Below are 13,353 nucleotides of genomic sequence, written 5' to 3'. Positions count from 1 at the left end.
TTCCCCCTGCCCGTTGCAGTCAGCGGGGAGAGGATGGCTGTGCATAGCGCAGCACTATGCAGAGCCATTCCTCTGCTGGTATTACAAGCAGATGAACGGCTTTCCCAGCGATGATGCGGGAGCGCGCAGCAGCACTCATCGCCGGGCCACACACACTGGGTGGCTTTGAGCTGAAAGCCACTCAAACTTGCTGTTTTGAGTGGCTTTCAGCTCAAAGTCGCCTAGTGTGTATGGGCCTTTAGAAGGATCTTAGAATGGTCACAGTGGAAATGGTATGACCTGGATGACTGTTGCAAGTCTGTAGTCACTAGGGAAATTCCTCTTGGTGTACTTGGAAGAGAGGATTACGATGGAGAGATTGCATAAATCCTCAGATTGCCCAGAGCAATTTAAGCAGAACATGAAGAGGGCCTCAGTGGCAGCAGTCAGTGTTCTTTTCACTGCTTGATACATCATCCTTATATTGGTTTTCACGGATCACCAATACCCAAAACTTGCACAATGTAATGCCCCAGCAGTGGAGATCCCATGCATTCATATGTAGGTATGTCAGAGTCAAATGGATTTGCGTGATTGCTATTTTCTTTGATTCTGATCTCTCTCTCTCGTATGAGCAGGTGATAACTCATGGTGTGGTCTCTGTACACTGGAACAATCCAATATTCTGAATCCAAGGTTTCAAAGGAATCCAATACTCTTGAGAGGGTACTGAAATATAGGTTTCTGATCACACAAAAAATACTGCAATAGCAACATTGATTATTTAAAAAAATGCTACAGAATACGATGCCTTGTGAGTGTGACTGAGATATCAACACTTTTGATTCTGCTTCACTGTTTTGAAACTGTGTTTCATGCACAAAATTATATATAATCTATAACACACACACACATCTGATGCAGGTTCCACTGTTAAAGTCGAATCTGCATTTGTTTAAAATACTCAAACATGCGCATTTTTGACTAAAACACGTTTTTTTTTCGGACCGTGTCGATTTTTCCAACAGTCGAACAATTGCCATTTGTTTTGAACAGATTGAAAATCTGCACATTTCAGTCAAATGTACATTCAAACTGTCTGAAAAATCAGCACACAATGAATACCCCGCTATGTGTATAAGGTATATAAGAAAATAAAAGTTTTACATGTTTAGACTTGGGTTCCATCCCCAAGATATCTTCTTTATGGTAAGAAAATATTTCAACATACAGAAAAATCCTGGGTCCAAATGCTTGACCTGGCAATTTCTTCTGTATGAAAGTGTATGGGACTGGGACTGGAACCCAATCAGTGCTTCATTTTCTGGGTAAAACCTGAAAGATTTATAATGCTTGTTTGTCAAAGTAGGAAGTTTAACATTTAGAATTTGACATATGAAGAGTTATATCCCTTTCACACCGCAAACGCCAGGTTGCACCCAGGATTTGGCCATGTGCCCGTCCCGGGAGCAACCCGGCAATTAGCTGAACCACAGGCGCAGTGGCATGTCAGACAGGGGAGGAGGCAGCACTGAAGAGAGATGCTGCTGGCCTCCTCCATAGAAGTGAACAGGACCCGGGTCACTTGTTAGACTGCCCAGCAACCCAGGTCAGACCCGGGAATAACACTGCTTTTATCCCGGGTTCATTATAAAAAAAATATATATATATATATATATATATATATATATATATATATATATATATATATATATATATATATATATATATATATATATATATATATATATATATATATATATATATATATATATATATATATATGGCACAAGTCATTGTTTTTAATAGGTAACAATACATAATATACACATTATACAGGTTGAGTCTGCCATATAGTAAATGCTTTGGACCAACCACAAAATCTTGCGTTTCTGATATTTCAATACGTTTGGGCTGTGACCCATGCCAAAACACAAAATGCATTTGTTTCATGCACACAATCCTAGGCTGCTATTTACAGTGGTATGTAAATGCCAACAACAACACGCACACTTGTGGCCCCTTCTAGTGCCACACTCGCTCATATTTTGAGCCTGCAGTACTGCAAGTGCAGCATACGGGATGTGTTAGGCAGGGACCAATCCTTTTGCGAAGATGATTTTACTCAGAATTGTTGAAGATAATCGTTATCTGCCATTCTTCCAGTAGTCTGATGTCTACTTCCAGGGATGAAGTGACAAAGGTGGAACCTTCCCATTTGAATGAGGAGCTATGCTGAAAAAACCCACCTGTAGAGAATCTTATTTGCTCGCATCGCAGCTGTGGTGTGAGTGTTTATTGTTCATGAATTCTGGAAGATGCGAAAATAACGAGTTTAGCCATGTTATGACCCTTTCCCACTGCAGCTAAAAAATTGTAAATTGACGATTTTCAGCGCAATTTACAGTTTTAAGGCTGCAGTGGGAAAGTGCCAGAGTTGAAAAAGGGATTTTTGTAAGAACTTACCGTTCGAATCCCTTTCTCTGATATGGTCCTGGTGACACAGCTCAACACTGGGATGTAGGAGGGTCCGAAGGAGCCAGGCACCTATCCTAAAGTTTTCAGAGGGTAGGCTCCTCCCCTACTGCATCCCGGACTCTTCAGTTCAATCTTTCAAAGCCACTGAAATACATTAACTCAGTACAAACGCCTGCACATATTATATGCACATTTTTTAACAATAACTGTTACTTTAACCAATTTAACATGAACAGCATGAACACTGGCATACTTACTGAGCGTAAGGGAGGGATCGCTGTGTCACCAGGACCATATCAGAGAAAGGGATTCGAACTGTAAGTTCTTACAAAAATCCCTTTTTCTCTTTCAATGGTCCTGGTGACACAGCTCAACACTGGGACGTTCCAGAGCCGGTCCTTTGGGTGGGTACGCTCAGGTCTGCAGCTCTCAGCACTGCTCGCCCAAATGATGCGTCCTCCGAAGCGAACTCATGGAATCTATAGAATTTGGCAAAGGTATGAACAGATGACCAAGTGGCAGCCCTGCAAATCTGCTCAGCTGTTGCCCCATGTCGAACTGCCCAAGAGGTGGCAACTGACCTGGTGGTATGCGCATTTATTCTGGCCGGCATAGGCCTTCCCACTTTGGTGTATGCAAATGCTATCACAGATCGCAACCACCTAGCAATAGTCTGCTTAGATGCAGGCCAACCAATTTTGTGTATGTCATACAACACCAACAAGGTGTTAGTCTTTCTGACACTCTTAACTCTGTCCACATAAATGCGTAAAGCACGCACAACATCCAAATTCCTCAATTTGTCCCTTTTTCTAGAACCCTTTGGGGGTTGAAACACAGGTAGAACTATCTCCTGATTTAGATGGAAGGCAGAGACTACCTTCGGCAAAAACTGAGGCACTGTCCGAAGAACCGCCCTGTCGTCATGAAAAATCAAGAAAGGAGATTTGCATGACAAAGCTCCTAACTCTGACACCCTCTTAGCTGATGCCACTGCCAACAAGAACACCAGCTTCCATGTGAGAAACTTAAGGTCCGCCGACCTCAAAGGGTGCCTTCTGAAGGCATTCCAAAACCAGCGACAAATCCCAAGGCGCTACTGGTTGTTTGTATGGAGGTTTCAACCGAGATACCCCCTGTAGAAAAGTCTGAATTTCGAGGTAAAATACGTAGCTATCCTTTTCTGGAAATAGATGGACAAGGCCGAGATCTGCACCTTTAATGACTGAAGGCTTAGTCCCGATGAGAAACCATCTTGTAAAAATTCCATCATTTTTGATAACTTAAAATGAGATGTGTGTGACCAGTCTCTCACACCATCGAATGTAAGTCTTCCAGACTCTATAATAATTTGCCAAGGATACAGACTTCCTGGCTTTTATCATAGTGTGAACCACTGCGTCAGAAAAACCTTTATTTCTCAGAATGGCGGTCTCAATAGCCAGGCCGTCAAAATTAATCGAGCTGAATCCAGGTGATTGAATGGGCCTTGTTTTAGAAGGTCTGGCCTCAGAGGTAGACGCCACGAGTCCACAGACAACCTCTGAAGCCTCGAGTACCAGGACCTCCTTGGCCAATCTGGGGCCACTAAGATCACCGGAATCGCCTGAGCCTGTATTTTCTTTAATAGTCTCGCCAGCATTGGTACTGGCGGAAAGGCATAAAGGAGATTCCCCTCCCAGGGGATAGTCATGGCATCCACCGCCTCCGCTAGTGGATCCCTCGTTCTGGCATAGAACCTGGGCACCTGATGGTTGAACCTGGATGCCATCAGGTCCACATCCGGAGTTCCCCACTTCAAGGTGATCTGATGAAACACTTGAGGGTTTAAGCTCCATTCCCCTTCCTTGAGCTCCTCCCTGCTCAGGAAGTCGGCCTCTATATTCTCCACTCCTGGTATGAATATAGCTGATACAGCTGGAACATTCTGTTCCACCCACAGGAAGATTCTGGACACCTCCCACATGGTCAGTTTGCTGCGTGTACCTCCCTGGTGATTCAGATACGCCACAGCTGTGGCATTGTCGGTCTGAATCCTTAAAGGGAGGTTCTGTAAACTCTCTCCAGCCAAGGAAATCACTTTCCAGACAGCCCTCAGCTCCAAGATGTTGATCGGTAGAGCCGACTCCTCTGCAGTCCACAAGCCCTGCAGCCTGAGGTCTAAGACTACTGCCCCCCAGCCCCTGAGGCTGGCATCGGTAGTTACTACCAGCCAGTTCCAGGTCTGCAATGACCGACCCCACTGAAGGGAATCCATTTCTGTCCACCATTTCAAGGAGTCTCGAGTGTCCGAAGACCGCACTATCAGCTCCGACTTCATGGTCTGTGTGTTTCCTGACCAAGCCGTCAAGATGTTCCATTGGAACACCCGAGAGTGGAACCTGGCAAACTGCAGCGTCTCGAACGACGCCACCATTTTCCCCAGCAGCTTGAGGCACCTCCATACTGAAATGCTCCGAGCGCTGAGAATCTCCTGGACTAAGGCGACCAGATCCCTGGCCTTTGCCTCCGGGAGAAATACCCGATGGAGATGGGTATCCAGAATGACTCCCAAGAATTGGAGCCTCTGTGACTGTACCAACTGAGATTTTTGTAAGTTTAAAATCCAGCCGTGAGCCTGCAAAAAACTGATGGCTTCTGCCAAATGACTCTGTAGCATGGTTGCTGACTCTGCTTTGAACAGCAGGTCGTCCAAATAAGGTATCACTGTGATTCCCCTGAGTCTCAGCACAGCCGCCATCACCGACATTATCTTTGTGAATACCCTTGGCGCGGTGGCTAGACCAAAGGGCAACGCCTGGAACTGTAAATGCAGGTCTCCTATCACAAACCTCAACAAGGCCTGATGTTCTGGGTGTATAGGAACATGCAGATATGCGTCCTGGACATCCATGGACGCCAAAAATTCTCCCTGGTCTAGGCTCAGGAGCACTGACCGTAGAGACTCCATAAATGAACATTTAGAGACTTCAAATTTAGTATTGGTCTGAAAGACCCGTCTGGTTTGGGCACCAGAAACAGAGTGGAATAAAAGCCTTTCTTCCACTCCACCCTGGGAACCAGAGTAACCACCCCCTTCTCTAACAGGGAGTGAGCTGCTCTCACAAGAGCTGTACGGAGCCGAGCTTCCTTCGGCAAAGATGTGGGGATAAATCTTTTCGGAGGCAGACCTCTGAAAGGAATTTTGTAGCCCTGGGCTATAATGTCTAACACCCAGGCATCCTGGTCTAGAGAAGCCCATGCGTCCCTGAAATGTGAGAGATGCCCCCCCACCTTTATCACTGCCGGGCAAATCCCCTGACAGTCATGCGGAGGGTTTGTCCTCTCCTTTGGTGGCAGGCTTCTTGTGAAAGGAGCCAAACTTAGACTTCGGGGCCTTGCCCCTGGAAGACTGAAACTTTCCCCTGAAAGACTGTCCTCGAAAGGACGCACCACCTCTAGGGGAGGGCCGAAAGGACGGCCTAAAGGCAGAAAATCTGGATGTCTGCTTAGCCGTGGGGGCCGGCAGAAATGTACTTTTGCCGCCCGTGGCCTGTTTAATGATCTCCTCTAATTCTGATCCAAATAATAACTTTCCTTTGAAAGCTAAAGTTTCTAAGGCCTTCTTAGACTCATTGTCTGCTTCCCAGGCCTTAAGCCAGAGCACTCTCCTGGCATTAATAGATACTGTGGACACTCTGGTCGCCATTTTGAGTGCTTCTTCCTCTGCTTCCAACACATACTCTGCAGCAGCCTTAAGCTTCTCCGCCAGCAGCAATACACCAGGGTCAGCCTGTAGCATGGTGCATAAATCATTAGCCCACTCAATCATGGCCTTAGAGACCCAGGCTGAAGCAATAAGAGGACGTAGGGTGAATCCCACCCCTTCAAATATAGCCTTGAGGTTTCCCTCCAGCTTTTTGTCCACCGGATCTTTGAAAGCTGCACCGCCTTGTACTGGTAATACAGTAGCCTTAGACAAACGTGCCACTGAAGCATCCACAACTGGCACTTTCTCCCAAAGCTCCGCATGAGACTCTGGCATGGGGTACAGACTAAGGAATCTCTTAGGCATCTGCAGCCTCTTATCAGGGGTTTTCCAAGCCCCTTCCAACAATTCCTGTAAACCTTCATCTGAAGGAAAAGTAACAGCCTCCTTACGCTGTCGCTTAAACACACCTTTAGCAGGAGTCTTATCCTCCACTGACAGTTTCAAAGCCTGTTTCACAGCTATGATAAGATCCTCTACCCCTGCAGAAGAGGCATCTTCCAAATCATCACCCTGATCCCAGGGGATGTCAGTATACGCTCCCTCCTCTTCATCTACCAATACAGGCATAGCATAAGACCTTTTAGGGGTCCCTGCAACATCAACATCAAACTTGTCTAGTATTTCACTAAACCTGTTGATCCCCCTTGCAGTATCCTGCATCACCTGAATAAAGGCAGGATCTGCCTGGGTAAGAGGCAAGGAGCCAGAGGACTGCTGAGATGATGGCATAGGTCTCTGGGATTCTACCAAGACATCACTCTGTCCAGTAACTGCACCAAAGCGTTCACTGACCTGCCCAGGGCACTAGCCCACGTGGGTTCAATCTGCTCTGCCCTCTGAGGTTCACTCCCCATGGGTCTCACAGCAGCGCAAGTATTACATAAGCCCCCCTTGGCCATCTGCTCAGGGACAAATTTTTGTGTACACACATTACAAGCGCTCAGTGCAATAAGGGCTCCCTCCCCCAAAACCACAGCATGTTGTTCAGACATGATGAAAAGTGAACTACACAGTGCATACAATGTACAAAAGCGATTATACAGGTTTAATGCACTCAGTCACTTACTGTAGCTGTCTGTCGGTTTCAGATACGGGGAAACGATGCCCAGGAAATCCAAACACTCTGCCAGGATCTGTAAGCCAGCTCAGCTCCGCTGCAAGCGTTCTGAAAGGCGCCAAAAGCAGAGTGAGGGAAGAGACCAAAGTCCCTGCTGCTGCGGGGTCCGTGACTTTTGGCGCCAACCACCCCCAGTCAGCCGCTCCCTTGGGAGGATTTCCTAGTTCCAGTATCTCCCCCTCGGCTGGGGACCACTTGGAACATGCCTGTAACAACACTGCTGTCCTCTCATACAGGAGCTCAGTGTGTAAGCTCCGCAGAAAATGGCCGCCGCCATCACGGAGTGCCTGTCCCCCATGATCCCCACCTAAGCGTGAAGCCGGTTTCAGGACGCTCCGGAGCCCAGGCAGCTTCTTAAAAGAAGCTGTAAGTGCTGCACAGGGAGGCCAGACAGCGTCTCCCTTGTGCACAGTGAGCTGACAGGACGTGCTTCTGTCAGCTCCTGCTGCGCTAGCAGTGTGAGGATTCACTATGAGAATCCTCACACTGTGCCTACCTAGCTAGAGTCAAATTTATAAAATAATAAAATTCCCGTAACTACTCTATTTCTTCAGCTGCTCCTGCAGCCCTTTAGAATAGCACCCACTCCAGTGGGCACCTAAAACGAACTGAAGAGTCCGGGATGCAGTAGGGGAGGAGCCTACCCTCTGAAAACTTTAGGATAGGTGCCTGGCTCCTTCGGACCCTCCTACATCCCAGTGTTGAGCTGTGTCACAAGGACCATTGAAAGAGAAATACCGTTTAAAGCTAAATGGTATTTCAACCCGTTTTTAAAGCAGAGTCCTACATGTTAAAATAACGTTTAAGAGGCAGTGGGAATGCCTCTTAAACGTTATTTAGCCTCCAGGCAGTCCCAGTGCCTGATGAGACCTAGTAGTTCTCACTTTGTGCATGTGTAATGAGTGCACGTGCATAATAAAGAGCCACTCATTACATATGCACATATGTAATGAGCGGCTCATTATTATGCACGTGCACTCATTACATATGCGCAAAGTGAGAAGTACTAGGTCTCATCAGGCACTGGGACTGCCTGTACCCCGCATGGACCCCTGCTGCCTCCCCACTGCCCTGCAGGTAAGTACAAGGGGAGGGGAGGTGTGGGCACAGGGCAGGTATGGGGGTTAGGCACTCTTTACACTTGGGGGGGGGGAGGGATTAGGCACTCTTTACACTGGGGGGGGGGGTTTAGGCACTCTACATTTTACACGGTTCACTGCAATGGGAATGGTACTTAAATGGTATTTAAAACGGTAATCTGCTGCAGTGGGAATGCTAATACCGTTTTAAATACCATTTAAGATTACCAGTACTTTAAACTGGTCTGCAGTGGGAAAGCAGCATTAAAGAGTTCTCTGAAAGTAACGCTGCTTGTCTATAGCCCTTTTAGCTTTTACAAAGTGAACACACTGCAAGGTGTTTCTAAGTGAGTTGCTGGGGGATTGGGAATTCTGTGATTATGAAGAATGGGATACGACTGATTAGTAGATCATCCATTGACTGGAGTATTTTGCGTTACAGGGCCATTGCATATTCCTGACGATCAGGAGTGGAGTATGTGACCCTCCTAATGATAATGTTATGTCTCCTAGAGATCCTCTAAGTTGGCAAATTTGTCTTTAACCCTTTGAGTGCCAAGTGAATTTATCATTATTGGTCTGAAAATTGCCAAGCAATTATATTTTATCACTGACCTGTAAGGTTTACTTTACATAGGAAATATCCCTTTTTACACATTTTCTACTTGAATTTATATAACAAATGTGAGTAACGCTGGCATTTTTAGCTGTTATTTTGCATATCTCTCACGGAAATGTTGGCACTCATATTTCCGTGTTTCTCACAGATGTTGGCAATTTTAGCAGATATTTTGTGCATCTCAGATGTTGGCACTCAAAGGGTTAAACATTGAGGGTTTTGTTGTTGTGAACCACGAGGACATCATGAGAGGGTACACATTCCTCCATATTCTCTAGCTGGACCACATCGCCTCCAACCTTCACACTACTTTTCTGCATTGAGGATTCCATATATATATATATATATATATATATATATATATATATATATATATATATATATATCCTTTATTTTAAAATTGAAGTCATTGTACAGATTAGCAAAAGATACAAAGCACCAACAAAAATGTACAGAACACAAGCAACCACTAGCCGTTTATGACCCACAAACCCAGTGTTTTATTTTTAGTTTTTTTCCTGCTGTCTACTCTGTATATAATCCAGCTATAGCCATCCTCAAAACAATTCACTACTGCAGGCATTGCTGCAATAATCATTCTGCATTTAGGCCCTTATTCAGATCTGATCGCAGTACAAATTTGTTCTCAAAATGGGCAAAACCATGTGCACTGCAGGTGGGGCAGATGTAACATGTATAGAGAGAGTTAGAGTTGTTTGAGTTATTTTGTTTCTGTGCAGGGTAAATACTGGCTGCATTATTTTACACTGCGATTTAAATTTCAGTTTCAGCACACCCCATCCAAATGTAACTCTCTCTGCACATGTAACATCTGCCCCACCTGCAGTGCACATGGATTTGCCCATTATGAGAACAAAGTTGTACTGCGATCAGATCTGAATAAGGGCCTTAGTTTGTTAGATTCTGTCGTATGCGCATACCTCCCAACATGACTCCCTCCAGGAGGGACACAATGTTCTGTTCCTGGGATTTCCTCTTGGTGTATGATTGCCATCACATGTGATGAAACACCTTTCTCATCAGTTAACCTGATCAACACAGGTGATGGCAATCATACATTAAGAGGGCAGTGCAGGAACAGAGCATTTTCTCCCTCCTGGAGAGGGTAATGTTGGGAGGTATGTATGCGCATTCTTTCATGAGTGATTCATTTCGTTAGTCTCTGCACTCCTTCACCTTTCTGTTGCAATACAGATTATAACATGCTACCATTTTCTGTGGAATAGGTAATTTGCATAAAATTACCTGGTAATCGTAATAATGTCACACAAGTGTATATTTACTTTTGTCCAGAAACATTTGCACGGTCTGATGCACCAGTGACCAATTAGAATGCAGAAAGGAGTCTTAAGCCGGGTACACACCAGAACGATCCTGATGGTTAGTAGATTGTTAGCAGATTGTGTGATGGTCGCACGATCTGTGGAGCACACAATCTGCTAACGATCTGCATCCAATCTGAACTCAATCCGATCTGAGTCTGTATTCAGTTGAATGGATCTTTTACAGATCCTACCTGCAGCAGGTAGGATCTGTAAAACGACCAAACGACAGGGACGCGCATCGGATGGAAATCGGATCTAAACATGCAAAAACATGCCCAATCTACATTCAATCGGTCGGAATTGGATCCAGATTGATGGAATTGAGAGATGATATTGGTCATAGCAATCATTTTTTCGGTTGCATCCTTGAAAATGATAGACAAAATCTGATTGCTATGGGCCACATTGCCTCTTTTTTATTTTTAAAAGCTTTAGTAAATTTAAACTGTGGGGGGTGGGGTATTTAAATGATCTTGATGTTACAGTACTCAATTGTGGGTAGTTTCACCCGTATTTTTCATCTTTTTGTTTGGTTGAAATGGCACCCATATTCGACCTAAAAAAAACTAAAAATTCACTTTTTTTTCTGCCTTGGGCAATAATCTGCAACATTCAAAAATTCTTGTGAGATTGACAAATCAAAGAGTGAGCTCTGCAGCAACCAAGACACGTGCTGTGGCAGCTAATCTCATATGCGACCAAGGCTTCCTGTAATAGGCAAGTCAATAATGGGACCTATACAAGACTTATGCTGCCCCTACACTTATGCGATCAGATGCAATGCGACATCCCAATGAGATGTCTGATCGCATCAAGTGGTGCCCAGTGCAGCACCCAATGTCGAATGCCAGGCATCGGGTGCTGGAAGTGGCTGTGTGGAGTGCTGGCGGGGAGCGGTGTACGTACCTGGCTGGGGACCAGAGCGGTGGAGCTGTCAGGCAGGCGGCGGGACTCAGCAGGACTTTGAAACACTGTACAGCCCTCTAATTGGCCAAAGCCGCTGAGACCTTTCTCAGCCAATCAGCGGCCTCACATTCAGTATAGTATAGACCCCAGCAATATAGTAATTCATGGTGTTACCGGGATGTGGTCAATATGCTGGCGGTCGATCTACCGACGCCGGAATCCCGACCTCCGCTATGCAGGCACTTTGTCCCTCCTATGGGTGTCCACGACACCCATAGAGGGAGAATTAAATAGTGTGCCGAGCGTAGCAAGCCCGCAGGGGGATGGGGGCAATCCACAGCCCCCCCTTGTCAGCATTGTGGCAGTCGGGATTCCGACGTCGGTATTTTGGCCGCTGGGATTCAGACTGCCAGCATATCATACCGGACCCGTGTTACCTTATGGCAGTTAGTACAGAACACATAACCGGGTATTTGTAAGGAGTTAGTCTGATTTTATTAGTGATGGTAATGAAGCAGATTTTCTTATGCATATAGGTTAGTAGTATGCCATATGGTTACCTTGCTGTAGGTTCAATAGATTCATGTCTGGCCAGACAGAAAATAAAATACCTTGCAGGGCTTGTAGTATACAAGTAAATACTTTTGTGCCTCCCAGTTACTGACGATGAATGTCTATGATGGACAACTTTATCCGGAATATATACCAGTATGTAGATACAAGATGTCAATCTTAGGTATGTATGAGAAGGATGCAGTTAGTTAGAGCTCTTACGCGTTTACCCGCCTGCTGTGAGCCTCAGCGGCTTCCTCAGAGAGATTATAGATAATGCAGAAGTGCCATTCTGAGGAAGTGCCTCTCTCTGACCACTGAGGCTCACAGCAGGCGGGGAAACGCGCAAGTGCTCTAACTACATCCTTCTCATATATACTTAGCAGATGTATTTGTTGGCCTTTAACAAGGCATGGTTGTGGATGAACAGGTGGCCACCTGGCCAGTGATGTGAATTTGCAGTTCCTGGCCTGGTTATCACATACAGTCTTGCCCTATCTGGCTCTTCCCAAAAGGAAGTCACTTACAGATGGAGCCTGGCTCATCCAGGCAGGGGCTAGCAAAATTGCCACCAGCTCCCGCCAGGGGACACGTATACACCCCGTGGCAATGGAGCTCCTCTGGTCCCCCCCCCATCTCTCTGAAGCGGAGATGGGCAGGATGCCGCTGCCCCACCGCCTAAGGAATGGGATGCACAAGCGCCCCAGTTCAGTGTAGTCCCTGTCCACCGGCGCTTGCCAGAGGGCGCCGAGCAAAGATGACAGGGGCTACATCTGGATGTCCAAGATAGCCGATACCAGAGAAATGTGACTAAGGCGTTTCTCCACCTTTATCTACTCGGCAGCATTTTTCAAACACAACAGCTATGTACAGATGTAACCTCGCTCATCATTGTTCTAAATGGCCACTTTGGGTGCCTCTCTCTCTGCAAGGATTAGTACATCTGTCCTTAAGGATTGAATTCTTGGGAGGGTGCCTTGTAAAATAGCCAGGAAGGCATTGTATAAAAGAGATATCAACTCATCTTTGCCTACACACCATATAAAACAGTGGCGTCAAACTCATGGCCCTCCAGCTGTTGTGGAACTACACCTCCCAGCATGCCCTGCCACAGTTTTAGCAATCCATTATATAAAGTCTGTGGCAGGGCATGCTGGGATGTTTAGTTCCACAACAGCTGGAGGCCATGAGTTTGACACCACTGCTATAAAAGGAACAAAGAAGATCCCTTGCCATATCATTCAGTAAGGACTGGAGTGTAGCTGGACACCGCATAGACGGGGTAGGTCAGGCAGGTGTGCACGGAGTTGCTATCACAGCTGCTTCCCGATGATCTGAAAATCTGTATTTTGCAACGATGGGTGTTGGTGCACCTGAATAATTCAGACAATCCAACTCTGCAATCATGTAATAAAAATGTAGCTTTAATAAAAAAACTTTACTAATAGGTCCAGATAACCCCTCATTTAGATTTTACAAGACAGAAAAGAGAGACGACAAAAAAAATAAAATAAAAAAGCCATTCA

The sequence above is a fragment of the Crinia signifera genome, chromosome 9, assembly GCF_055691185.1.
Source record: "Crinia signifera chromosome 9, ASM5569118v1, whole genome shotgun sequence".
NCBI classification, from domain to species: Eukaryota; Metazoa; Chordata; class Amphibia; order Anura; family Myobatrachidae; genus Crinia; species Crinia signifera.
Note: the sequence above shows the minus strand (reverse complement) of the source record.